This window comes from Sphaeramia orbicularis, unplaced genomic scaffold (genome assembly GCF_902148855.1).
Source record: "Sphaeramia orbicularis unplaced genomic scaffold, fSphaOr1.1, whole genome shotgun sequence".
Lineage (NCBI taxonomy): Eukaryota > Metazoa > Chordata > Actinopteri > Kurtiformes > Apogonidae > Sphaeramia > Sphaeramia orbicularis.
The window spans coordinates 50390-64811 of NW_021941543.1; the positions used below are offsets into that span (position 1 = coordinate 50390).

Here is a 14422-nt window from a genome sequence, read left to right on the forward strand (position 1 = left end):
TTCAAGACCGGATCTGCACAACGCCTTTGGAAAGTAGAAAATATGATCTACAAGAAACATCATGAGATCATCCAGACTGAAGTAGAGCAGAGGAAAACCGATTTAACTGTCGATAAGAACTGAGTTTGTCCGCAGTAGCAGAACGCTAACAGCTGTGCGAGAACAACACGACTGTAGAAACCATTCAACTGAACTGGAGACGTGTCCTTAAAACTCTTCTGTCTGCAGTTCCAGTTCAAACTCCGACTCTGCTGCAGTTTTCCATCCTCCTGCTCGGCTTCTCGCTCCGTGGACGTCGGCTCCTCTGACCCGGATCTCATTACCGATCGTCACCGTTCATAATAAACACCTTCAGCCGCCGTGACCCCGCCGTGACTCCCATCTCGTTAAAACCTCAGGCCGGTTCTGCAGACCCGTCCGAAAGTTAATCCAGCCGCACGGAGCTGAAGAGCTAATCCACGACAGCAGAGATCTGAGCTCTGGAGACAGACCGACCGATTTCTATCAATTATCTAAATGAGCAGCAGCAGCAGCTCCGGTTCACGAGAGGAGGAGGAGGTTTGTCCAGGCCGGACTGGAGCGACCACGCAAAGAAACTGTTTCATAAATATAGAACATCTGAAATGAATCCGACCAGGAGTTTGTCAGAAAAAGGCAACTCATCGTAAATAAAAATACCTACATGAGACTCATCGTAAATAAAAACACTTAAATGCGACTCATCATAAATAAAAACACCTAAATGCGACTCACCGTAAATAAAAACATCTAAATGCGACTCATCGTAAATAAGAACACCTAAATGCGACTCACCGTAAATAAAAACATCTAAATGTGACTCATCGTAAATAAAAACATCTAAATGCGACTCATCATAAATAAGAACACCTAAATGCGACTCACCGTAAATAAAAACATCTAAATGCGACTCATCGTAAATAAGAACACCTAAATGCGACTCATCGTAAATAAAAACATCTAAATGCGACTCATCGTAAATAAAAACATCTAAATGCGACTCATCGTAAATAAAAACATCTAAATGCGACTCATCATAAATAAGAACACCTAAATGCCACTTGTCGTAAATAAAAACATCTAAATGCGACTCATCGTCACTAAAAACACCTGAATAAGGCTCATAAATAAAAACATCTAAATGCGATTCATCATAAATAATAACACCTGAATGCGACTCATCATAAATAAGAACACCTAAATGCGACTCATCGTAAATAAAAACATCTAAATGCGACTCATCGTAAATAAGAACACCTAAATGCGACTCATCGTAAATAAGAACACCTAAATGCGACTCATCATAAATAAAAACATCTAAATGCGACTCATCGTAAATAAAAACATCTAAATGCGACTCATCGTCACTAAAAACACCTGAATAAGGCTCATAAATAAAAACATCTAAATGCGACTCATCATAAATAAGAACACCTAAATGTGACTCATCGTAAATAAAAACATCTAAATGCGACTCATCGTAAATAAGAACATCTAAATGCGACTCATCGTCACTAAAAACACCTGAATAAGGCCCATAAATAAAAACATCTAAATGCGACTCATCGTAAATAAGAACACCTAAATGCGACTCATCATAAATAAAAACATCTAAGTGCAACTCATCGTAAATAAGAACACCTAAATGCGACTCATCGTAAATAAGAACACCTAAATGCGACTACATCATAATAAGAACACCTAAATGCGACTCATTGTAATAAAACATCTAAATGCGACTCATCGTAAATAAAAACATCTAAATGCGACTCATCATAAATAAGAACACCTAAATGCGACTCATCGTAAATAAAAACATCTAAATGCGACTCATCGTAAATAAGAACACCTAAATGCGACTCATCGTAAATAAGAACACCTAAATGCGACTCATCATAAATAAGAACACCTAAATGCGACTCATCGTAAATAAAAACATCTAAATGCGACTCATCATAAATAAGAACACCTAAATGCGACTCATCGTAAATAAGAACACCTAAATGCGACTCATCGTAAATAAGAACACCTAAATGCGACTCATTGTAAATAAAAACACCTAAATGCGACTCATTGTAAATAAAATCATCTAAATGCGACTCATTGTAAATAAAAACATCTAAACGCGACTCATAAACAAAACCACCTAAATGCGACTCATCGTAAATAAAAACATAAACATCATTGATAATATTGTCATTTAGCTTTTGTCATCTCTGTTCATTTGACGTTCAGTTTGTTAATTCCTTTATTTCTTCTCCTTTTTGTTCCTTTGGTTGTTGTTTCTCTTCAGTTTTTTTCACGTGGTTTCCTATTCTTCTCACTTTCCGTCAGTTTTTATTTCATTTATTGATTTAGTGCTTGAACGCCAACACTTCACACCATGAAATCCCTGAATAACCTCTTTTTCTCATCCACCGTTCTTATTCTTTCATTTCCAGACTCAGGAGGAGACGATGCCGAGCGTTGAATGAACCTTCGGGCTGAATTGAAGTCGTATATATTTCTGACGGCTTCGGTATCAGTCGGTGGCGGCGGCGCATCTGATTCCACCTGTGCGAGCGGTAAAGCGTGGGTGTCGCGGTGCGTTTGTGTGTCTTCTGCCTTGAACGGACTCCGAGTGCCAGACTGAGAAGTGGAATCGGTTTTCATCCTGACAGGCAATCCACCAGAATCCCACTGTGAGCGAGTGTGGGAGGCTGAAGGACAAATCTTAAAAAGCAGACCTCCTTCTACGACGCAGAAAAAGCGAGACCACCTAACGAATCGCGCTCAAAGCGATTCTCTTTCCCTGTTTACGCCGCTATTGACGAACCAACGGGCCGAGCGCCGAGCTAATCCGAGCTAATCAATCTGCAGCCTCAGATTTGGACGCGGCGTCGTAAGCTCTGTGAAATCCTCATTTCATGCCGCTTCAAATCTGCTCTTTGTGTTTTTGTGCGTTTGGATCGCAGATTCAACGCCGCTTGAGGAAACAGGAGGACGTTCGCCAAACAAAACCTGGCGCCGACGCAGAGGCCCGTCCTCTGCTTTTCACAGGAAAAAAAATGACAACTTGAGTGTTAGAAGCATCCACGCCACAGGTCTGACGTGACGCACATCTATCCTGACTATATCTGTAAATACGAGGCTCAAACAGGACTTATTAGGTTCTGAGGGTGTTGGTTCAAATCCTGGTCCACTGGCCTTCAGTCAAACACAAATGTATGTTTTACAAACTGAAATATCTGCACTGGCACAAGGAATCTGTCCACGCTTTAACATACTTCTGTGTTTTCTAACGTTCATGTTTGGACTTTGCACATATGTGGTTTATTTATCTATATTTATTTTAAACCACACAGACCCAGTGCTACTTCTGTGGCAATTCCATAATAGATTTTTTTCTATATTTAACTTTTTTTTAAGTGATTAATCACCTTTTAAATTGAATATTACGTTGTGTGTTTGGCATTTTTAAGTGAAAATCTGTTATTTCCCTGTATTTAACTGACTGATCATGTAGATCAGGGTGGGCAGCCTGTGGCTCTTCAGCGTCTTTCTTGGCTCCTCTGGTCAAAAAACATAAGGAACATTTTGAAGTGAACTGAATGAGTCATTACTTTTAAACACTGTTATCGGCCTAAATCTATTCTAACTTTGTCCATCTGCAAAAATGTGCAGGCTTTACACGGAATAAAAACATTTTTTGACAGCATAAAAACCAAAATGGATTCTTTTCTTGTCGAATTTAATACAAGATGCTCAATTTGCATTTATTCATAGTTTGTAAGTAAGCCACTATACATGAAAGTTGTGCTTTTTCTCCATTACACAACGTAATTATGTTTGGAAATAGTGTCCATCATTAAAAAAAATTGTACAAATCTTGAATGTTTTCTTTCTTGTAGCTGTATAATTTCATAAATGCACCAGACATTGCATTATTGTAATGGAAATACAAAGTTAAAGAGCAAACTAATCACAAATAGGCCACAGCAGCGTAGCCACCTCATGGTAAAATGTAGATGGATTCAAATGTTTTTTTCATGGCTCCAGTCAAATTTCTTTCTTTTTTTTCCGAGACAAAAATGGCTCCTCAGGTTGTAAAGGCTGCTGATCCCTGATGTAGATGTTCATTGAAGTTCAAATTAAAGCTGAGGGTCATTACATCAAAAACACAGAAAACTGAAGAAAATGTGACTTTTTCAGTCCAGTCTCTCATTAACTGAACATAACCCCAGTGTGTCCATCCACTGTCAGTGATCCAACTCCATGGGTTTTACTGGTGAATCAATGTTGTAGAAGATGATGGTGTTTCCATGGCAACTATGGAGCCTCTGGACGTCCAAATGGGTCATATCTGATGACCATGAAAAGATGAAGAACTGTATTTTACACCAATTATTGACATGTGTTGATAGGATTAATGGATCAACAGGTATTTAACAGTTTAGATCAGTAGATGGTTTTGGTCCATGGTGGATGTTTGGGTTTTTCTGGGTTCATTATTATACTGATAATACACTGTCTAACACGGGTGGCCAACCCTGGTCCTGGAGAGCCACTATCCTGCATGTTTTAGAGGTTTCCCTCTTCCAGCACACCTGATGGTCATTATCAGGCTTCTGCAGAGCTTGATGATAGGCTTATCATTTGAATCAGGTGTGTTGGAAGAGGGATACATCTAAAACATGCAGGATAGTGGCTCTCCAGGACCAGGGTTGGCCACCCCTGGTCTAACACATACTGAACATGTTGCTGTTCTATTTGTGTGCGCTGTGTTAATATATTGGCCTAGGAGGCTGGAGAGTCAGCATGTGCAGAGTCGCCAGTTCAATCTCTGGGACAGCTGTTGGCTGATGTGCCCTTGAGCAAGGCACTTACCCCCCCAGATTTGCTCCCCGGGCACCTGATATGGCAAGCCCACTGCTCCTAAGGAATAGGCTAGAAGCTTTTGTTTCCAGCCTGTTCCTTCTTTGGCTTTTATGTTTATTACAATCATTGTACTGAGTGCAATGATTGATGTACAAATCAAAATAAATTCATTCATTCATTCATTCATCTTCTGAACCACTTTATCCTCTGGAGCACAGGTGTAAAACATGCGGCCCGGGGCCAAAACCAGCCTGCCAAAGTTTCCACTGAATCCACTGAAGGTCTGAGCTAAAACACCAGATTCAACCCACAGGCGCCTCAGAAACTTACAGCAGTAGAATGTGCGGCGGACGGGCGGTGGGTGGAGCCTCCGGTCGGTCACGTGACTGTCGAGACTCAAACAGGAAGTGGGGCGGTGGGGGTGGACCCCCTCAGACGTCCTGAAACACAAAAACAAAACAGGCCTTTTAATTATATGTCAACATCCAACAATTATCGCACGAATCTACAAAAAAGAAAAACCCTTTCACTGTCACGACCTTAATTAATAATATATAACCTGCAGTTACCATGGACACGACCGCTGCCGTCTGTAAATTGCCATAAATCGTCTCATTGTAAACTGTGAACTCGTCACCGACGCCGTGACAGTTTCCATGGTGTTGACCTTTTCACAACGAGATAATGAGTCGTTAAAACCAAACCACGTCCAATTAGAGGTGACCGCCATAACGAGGTCATACACTAGAGCATCATGGGAGAACGTGAAGCAGCCAATGGATGAGTGGGACGTAACCACGGCAACAAAAACACAACCATGGCCAATCAGGTCGCAGCGTCACCTGGTCGTCTGTTAAAGGAGGTTGAACCAGGTCTGGACGACAAAGAACTGATCAATAATCAATCAAACTGACAAATAAAGTCGATAAATGGATCAAATGACTAATAATAGAAATAAAAGTAAATTCAGACACATTCAGTTATTTAGATTTTATTCACAAACATGAACTTTAGTCGTTGATTCATTTATTGACGTTCATGCTTGTTTATTTTGATCATTTTTTCTTTTAATCATTGACTTTTTTTTGTTTGTCATTATTTATTTTGTGAACTTTTTACATTACACTAATTATTTTTGTTCATTTTTTAATTCATTTTGTTAATTTTTGTTTACTTTATGTCCATTTTATTGACTATTTTCTTCTTTTCCTTCTTCATTTTTGTACATTTTGTTGAATATTCTGGATATTTGGGGTCACTTTTTGTTAATTATTGTTCATTTTATTGATCATTTCATTCTTTTTGGCCTTTTTATGCTTATTGTGTCTATGTTTATTCATGTTTAATTCATCTTGCTCATTATTTTTGTTCATTTAAGTCCATTTTATTGGTTATTTTGTTGCTGACTTTATTTTTATACATTTTGTGCATTTTGCTTCAATTTTGTTGAGAATTTCATTGATTTTTGCTCTTTTCATGCTTGTTCTGTGGATGTTTATTCATGTTTAATTCATCTTTCTCATTATTTTGTTCATTTTTATACATTTTGTTGATTTTTCTGCTTTCTTTGTTCATTTTGATACATTTTGTTGCTTATTTTGTGCATTTTGCTTCACTTTTGTCGATAATCTTATTAATTTTATTGATTTTTGCTCTTTTCATGCTTATTGTGTTTATTCATATTTACTTCATCTTGTTCATTATTTTGTCCACTCGTTTAATTCATTTTGCTCATTATTTTGTTCATTTTTACATATTTTACTTGTTAATTTGTTGACTTTGTTGCTTTCTTTGTTCATTTTTGTCCATTTTGTTGCTAACTTTGTGCATTTTGGGTTCATTTATTGTTTGTTTTATTTAGTTTTTGTGAATTATTTCTCTTTTTTGTCGACTATTTACTTCTTTTTGCCCTTTTCATGGTTATTTATTCATGTTTATTACTTTGTTGACCACTGTTAATTTTTTTTATTTTGTTCTATTTCTTTAGCTATGTTTTTGTTTAATTTCAGTTACTTGTCTGTTTATTATTTTGTCCACTTGCGTTCTTTGTTCTTCCTGTATGATGTTTACTGCTGTAACAGTCTGCGTACCGTCAGCTCTGTCATCCCCATCAGAGGTCAAAGGTCAGAGTAAGGCTGCGTCAGGCTGTTCAGACTCTACCATTAACCATCTGATTGGTCCGATGTGACTCCGTCTTTTTGTTCCGTGTTTCTTTTCATTTCCAGCTCTTCTTCCTCTTGTTTTTGGGGCTTTTGTGAGTCTGCCAGCGTCATCGCTGTGTGTAATCTGTGAAAATCCAAACAGCCTAAAAGCTTTATTGGCAGCACGGCGGAGTTTGAGCTGCCAGACACTTCACAAGGACGCGACGAGCGACAAACGTTAATGATGGAGAATAAAACGCACAATTAGGACAAACTCTGCAGGAATTTCATCTGTGACGCAAACACTGAGCTTTTCATCAGCAGGAAAAACTAGAAACTAAAGATAAGAACCAGTTCAGGGGTTTGTGTTTGACATTCTTCTTCTTTTATTCTTTATTGATCCAACCTTTTCTTTAGTTTTCTTCACCGTCATATCAATGATTAACCTTCTGGTGTACAGGTGAGCATATTACGCACACTTAACACTTCATGTCATTAACAAATAAAGACCCAGTGTTACCTTTGTTGTTTTTTTCTCTACTTATAACCTTTCTAAAATGATTTATTATTATTTAGTATACTATTATGCTCAGTATTTTGCATTTTTAAGCAATAATTTGGAATTTTCCTTAATATACTGTCATTATGTAGATGTTCATAAAAACTCAAATTAAAATTTATTTATTTATTTATTTATTTAAAATTTATTTATTACTTATTAGGGACAGTGCATATTAATGAACATGTACAATAATTGCAGCTGTAAATATGCCAGATTGTAGCAGCAGTGCTAATTTCCATTTGTAGTCTCTACACTGTAAAAGAAACAAAAAAACAAAACAAAACAAAAATGTAAAAAAAACATTATTCCGGAGCTGGGGTGCCAAAAAAATACTGTTAAATAACGGAAAAATACCATCTCGTAAAAATACGGTAATTTCCACAATTAAAATACAGTTTTTGCCCTAACTTTACATGAGATTTTGCTTTTTTTTTTTTTTTTAATGTTTAATAAAGAATATTTGTCTGTTATAAAAAAAAATAATAGGGCGTATATGTTATACATTCACAAAAAACACATTTATTCAACATTTTGGTGTGAAACCTCCTGTAATTACACAAGATATTTGTCAATTAACAAACAAGTCTGGTTCAACTTACAGAACAAATACTTCTTTAATGGTTAATTGTCAGTAATTTTACCTTGTTTTATTATTATTTTTAAAGTATTAAACTTTAAATTAACAGTTTATTCTTATAAATAGAAAATAAATATTTGTGAAATTACGATACATTTGCAAATGTATATAAACTGTATTTTTCTGTGAAAACACAAAAAAATCTTTTAAAAAATGGAAATTTTTTGGTTATTCACAGTTACAGTTTTTTCATGTTATTTTACATTTGACATCAAAAATCACATCTATTTTGTCATTTCATCGATATTTTCCTGTATCTTAAAAATACAGGAAAAGTCTGTAAAACAACAGTAAAAATTCTGTTAAATTACAGATTTTTTTTACAGTGTAGGCAAAAAGTTGTGTGTTATGTCAAAAACAGAGAAAACTGAAGAAAAGTGACTTTTACAGTAAAATATTTGATTAACTGAACATGAAACAAGCATCTCCATCCACTGTCATTAGTCTCTTTTCCTTTGGACATCTGCGCTAAACTTTACCAATATTTACTAAATGTCGCAAAAACAGAAGTGCGTAATGTTGGTTTTTCCATTAAATAATAAATGTGATGATTTGTTTATTTATTATCGTGAGATGACACAAGAAGTCATTCAATAAATATGGTGACAAATGTAAATATGGTGCTGATTTACACATATATTCATTATTATTATTATATATTACCCCTCTACCTCGTACTAAATTTAAAAATGTTTGGGTTTCCTGGTGTGTCCACACATACCGCACCACGTTTATTTTAAAACTCTTCTTCCTCTCTCGTTGCAACATCCATTTTTTTATTCACCTGACTCTAGTTGTGGAAAAAAGGTCTTTCCATTGCAGTTTTGCATGATATACCAATTGCGCTTAACTATCTCTTGCTAGCGCAAAAACTTTTAATGGAAAAATTTGAGTTTTGGTGAAATTGTCATTCTTCCATTAGGTAACTGTTTATGTGCACGTTATATTTGCACAATTTGAGGGTCAATGGAAAGCGACTATTGACTTAGTTTCATATTTTATAGTAAATGGTTATATCGTACGTCTTTAACAGTAAAAGAAAAACATTTTAAGTTAAAGGGTTTAAGTGACTTTTGATGAATTTTCAGGAAATCTTGATACTGCAACGATTTGTTTAAATTCGTCAAAAATTGAAAAAGCCAGATTTGCACAAACTGTGAACAAACTTCGTAGACATTGTCCCAAAGAAGATACAGATCAAATTTGAAATGAATCTCATCAGTAGTTTCGGAGAAGATTGTTGAAATCTACAAACTAGTCTCATTTCCATTGGACATCTGCGCGAAACTTTACCCATATTTACTCAAAAAAACAAAAGTGCGTAATGTGGGTTTTTTACATGAAATCACAAATGCGATAATTTGTTTCTTTATTATAGTGAGATGACAGAAGTCATTCTCATTTTGGAAGTCGTCTCCGTTTCCTCCTCGTCGTCTTTAAACTTTAACTGTGGTATCGATCTGCTCGTTTGTTTCCTCGTTTCTTTATTTCCTCTTTAATTATTAAAGCGTCTTCATTATTCAGCATCTCCATCAGTCTTTATCTCATTAATAAACGTCTCCTCTTCACTCAGCAGCTCATTAATTCAGCCTCACTTTCACCTTTTCCTCTTATTCCCCCTTAATAAAACACTACACATGGAATCCATGCAGGTTTTTTCCACTTTTGTCTGTTTTCGTTCATTTTTTTCCTCTTTAAATGTCGTGTTTGGTCATATTTTTCTACGCTTCACTCTTTTTCTCTGCCATCCACATGTGATTTATGCACATTTTATGGGTTATTTTCATTTTGTTGCTTTTTTGGTTCATTTTTAAAAATTTCATTAGTTATTTTGATAATTTTGTTTCTTTGTTCATTTTCATTAATTTTATTAGTTCTTTTGTTGATTTTGTTTCTTTCTTTGTTCATTTTTATGCATTTCATGGTTTATTTTGTTCATTTTGTTGCTTTCTTTGTTCATTTTTATACATTTTATTGGTTATTTTGTTGATTTTGTTGCTTTGTTTATTTTTACACATATTATTGGTTATTTTGTTCATTTTGTTGCTTTCTTTGTTCATTTTTATACATTTTATGAGTTATTTTGTTCATTTTGTTGCTTTCTTTGTTCATTTTGTACTTTTTATTAGTTATTTTGTTGATTTTGTTGCTTTGTTTATTTTTACACATATTATTGGCTATTTTGTTCATTTTGTTGCTTTCTTTGTTAATTTTGTACTTTTTATTAGTTATTTTGTTGATTTTGTTGCTTGTTTATTTTTACACATATTGGTTATTTTGTTCATTTGTTGCTTTCTTTGTTCATTTTATACATTTGTTGCTATTTTGTGCATTCTGGTTCACTTTTGTTGATTATTTTGTTAATTTCATTCATTTTTTTGGTCCATTTACTGTTTGTTTCATATACTTGTAGTTTGGTTTCTTTCATTTCTTTTCTCCCTCTTTAATTAATCAAAGCGTCTTCCTCTTCATTATCCAGCATCTCCATCAGTCTTTATGTCATTAATCAGCCTCACTTTCACCTTTTCCTCTTATTCCCCCTGTAATAAAACCACTACACATGGAATTCATGCAGGTTTTTTTTCCACTTTTGTGTGTTTTCTTTCATTTCTTTCCTCTTTAAATGTCGTGTTTGGTCATTTTTCTTCGCCGCTTCACTCTTTTCGCCGCCATCCACATGTGATTTATGTATAAAAAGGTCAAAATCTGACTCGGGCTCAGTCCTGACACATGTGGAAGAATCGACGCTCCAGATCCGGTGTTTTCTAAAGGTCTCGACATTTGGTCTGAGGAGGATTAGCATCAGCAAACACCTCCAGCCCCTGGATCCAAAACACACCATGAAGGTGGAAGCGTTTGGACGTAGTTACAGACTTTAAAGACGAATTTCAGTTTAGTTTCATTGAATCGATTTACATTTATTCATGTTTATTAACAGTGACGATGTTTGGTAGATGGTATAAATACAGATGCTTTTATTTTGAAGAGACAGGAAGTGAAAATAACATGTAGATTTAGGTCTGGGAAATAAATACAATCCTATTTTTATATCAGTAATAATCAGAATAAATGTTAGATGACTATTTTATCAAATTTAAAGTTAATTAATAAGGTTTTTCTTAGTAAAATTTGGGAAAAAATGCTTGAATGGCCAAATCTTAGCTTAATTTCAGCTCATTCCTCTGCAGATTTTTGTTTCTAAACATAAAATGAATATATAAACTGTTTATTTATATGCATATACTAATATTAAACCTGTTTCTTCAATTGTATTTGTATATATTAATACTAATTTGTTTCTCTAATTGTATACGACAGATATTTTTAGTAAGAAAGTTCATTTTTGTTGGTCGTATTGTTGAACAGAAATTTAACCCTTAAAGAAATAGAAACAATTATATCAGAAAGTTAAACATTACAATTTATTTCCATATCTAAGTTTCCTTAGTGAGTTTTCTTTTTTTTTTTTTTAAAATATCATCCATTTATTGTATTTTTCAGTGAATATCAGGTATTTTCCCATATTTATTATAGTGACCATTTAAGTTTAATGTTTTTTTTCTTTATTTTCTTACTGACATTCATACATTTTCATGTGTTTTTTTTTCTTTTACATTTTCATGTCTTACATATGGTGCAGATTTCAGGAACTTTTACATGATTCATATTAAACCCTTAAGACTTTTAATATTCTACTGTTCTTCCAATATTTGCTTTCTTTATGCATTTCAGCTTTCAGCTCTTTTTTTAATTCAAATTTTTAACTAATTTTAATTTATTTAAACTTAAATTTTATTTTTTTTATTTAAACCTATTTTACATTTTTCCTCAAACGTATTTGCTTCCACCGTTTTCTGCTTTCTCTTCAATGTTAATTTGTTTTTTTTCCTACTTTATTATTTTTCAGTTTTCATTTTAAATTTAAACAATAGTTTCAGCAAAATTCAACCATGTTTCAACTGCATTTCAGCAAAATTTCATCTTCCATCAATCACACGCATCTATTTCCATCTGGTTTTTCCTTTCTAAACAACTTAAAAAAATATAAGTTATCACCAGATTTCTCCAATTTTCACCAGAACAAAACTCCTTAAAAGAAACTAAAGATGATTTCATGCTTTAAATCTATGAAAAAAAAAAAAGTAAATATTCAACCAGGGTTTGAGCAGCTGCAAATGAACAGGAATGTGAAAAGAATATTCAGTTTCAATAATTATGCAAACAGATTAATATGAAATACATCAGAATAAGAGAAAAAAAACCCTGATTATTATGTGCATTAAAAAGTACGTTTCACCAAAATCACTAAAACATGGAAACATTTGGACGTGTTTCGACTGAAAACACGTAAAAACTAACCCTGAAGATCTATTATCCAGCCCTAACACTCATATTTTTTCTTATTTCTTCTTATTTTCATAAAGTTTTAGTGGATCTGATGTAACTGTGACATAAATCAGAAATATCTCCCAAAACTCCTGCCTTCGTGGTGGATTTCAGCTGCTGTTTTGACACAAACCGTCGCTTTTTCACGGATGAAGAAACTTTGGAAAACAAACAAATGTGGGTCAAAGGGTCGCGTCTTGAATCCCTCAGTTTGGGGTTGAGGTCTGAGAGGTCAAGTGATTTAAACGGAGGTGGGGGGAGGGGCGGGGGTTTAGGCGGTCATGTGACTGGTACAGGGGCGCTCTCTGACATATGGTAGGGATGGAAGAGGTGCATCCTGGGAGGCTCGACACCAGAGATGTACCTCTAAAATCTGGGTTTTATTTACTTACATATAGGAAAAAACTGATTCACACAACAAACATGAGTCTAATATCAACCAAAAACCCAGGAGTTTACCCTCAGACATGATCTAATTAAAAAAAAAACACCTGATTTTCACCAGAAGCAGAATGAGAAGGTGAAACTCTTCATTTAGGAATGTTTCAGGTCAGTAGAGGTGGTATAAAAGCAGACAGAATCACATATTATTTCAGTTTTTTAGTGAATTTAACCCTTTCATGCATAGTGGTCCCTACAGTGGACAGCTGTTTAAAGGTGTTCTGTTGTATATTCATGGATTTTGTTGTTTTAGTTCCATATCAGAAAACACAGTGGACACTTATGCACCATCCCAAACACTGCAATTCGTACCATTAATGTAACTTTGCTGTTCTTGATAAACCTGATCTGCACTAACATGTTTGAGTGTAAAAAATGTTAATTGTTATTAGACTTTAATTAATTGGGTTTTTTTTGTTGTTTTTTTTAAATAAAAAGTTGGGTTTTTTGCATATTACAGGGTGGGGAAGCAAAATTTACAATATTTTGAGGCAGGGATTGAAAGACAGTGTATGACCAATTAGTTTATTGAAAGTCATGAGAATTTATTTGCCACAAGAAAATGTCCACAATAGAAAATGTTTTTATTCTATGTGTCCTCCTTCTTTCTCAATAACTGCCTTCACACGCTTCCTGAAACTTGCGCAAGTGTTCCTCAAATATTGGGGTGACAACTTCTCCCATTCTTCTTTAATAGTATCTTTAAGAAAGTCCACATTGCTGTGTGATGTTCTGTTGGTGCATGTTTCTAAAAACGCCCCAAACAGCAGAATCCAGAGGGTTTAGATCTGGGCTAGAAGGCGGACATAAACATGATTCCCAAAAATTGCTAAAGTTGGATTTGTTGCTGTTGTCAACAAGTGTTTTGGTGTTCTTGTGTAAGATTTTAACTTCAAATCATATTTTACTGCATTTCTAACGCTCTTGTTGTCTACCTCAAGTTCAACTGCCATTTTTCTCATGGATTTGGTTGGATCCTTCAGGATTTTGGATTTGAGAGCTTTAATAAAAGCTTTGGTACGTTTTTTGTTGCTTCCTCCACTTCCAGACTTTCTGGTCATAGTTTTGCTCATAGTCATTCTCCTCTTTCCATTATAAACAGTCTTTATGGACACTCCAACTATTTTTGAAATCTCCTTTGGTGTGACGAGTGCATTCAGCAAATCACACACTCTTTGGGCCGGATCTACTAAGATCCCAATTTGCTTGTAGTAATTTGCTTGCGCAATCTAGAATTTGCGTGTGGGGTGTGACCACGGTTTGCGGGTGATTTACCAAGATTGCTTGCGCAAATTACAACAGGTGCAAGTCTTGCAGACCGCCCTATTTAATGAGGGTTTTGCGTGCGCTACTGGAGACAATACACTGGAAAAACTGCAG

General features: G+C 35.0%; 1 protein-coding gene across 1 annotated transcript in view; it reads right to left on the bottom strand.

Annotated features, from left to right (window-relative positions):
• The window catches only part of LOC115416065 (semaphorin-6D-like), a 47930-nt gene extending 42619 nt beyond the window's left edge, over positions 1–5311 (bottom strand). Inside the window, exon 1 of the mRNA XM_030129777.1 lies at positions 5206–5311. The gene's annotated coding sequence lies outside the window, so the exon portion shown is untranslated. The remainder of the gene's footprint in view (positions 1–5205) is intronic.
• Positions 5312–14422: the final 9111 nt, after the last annotated feature.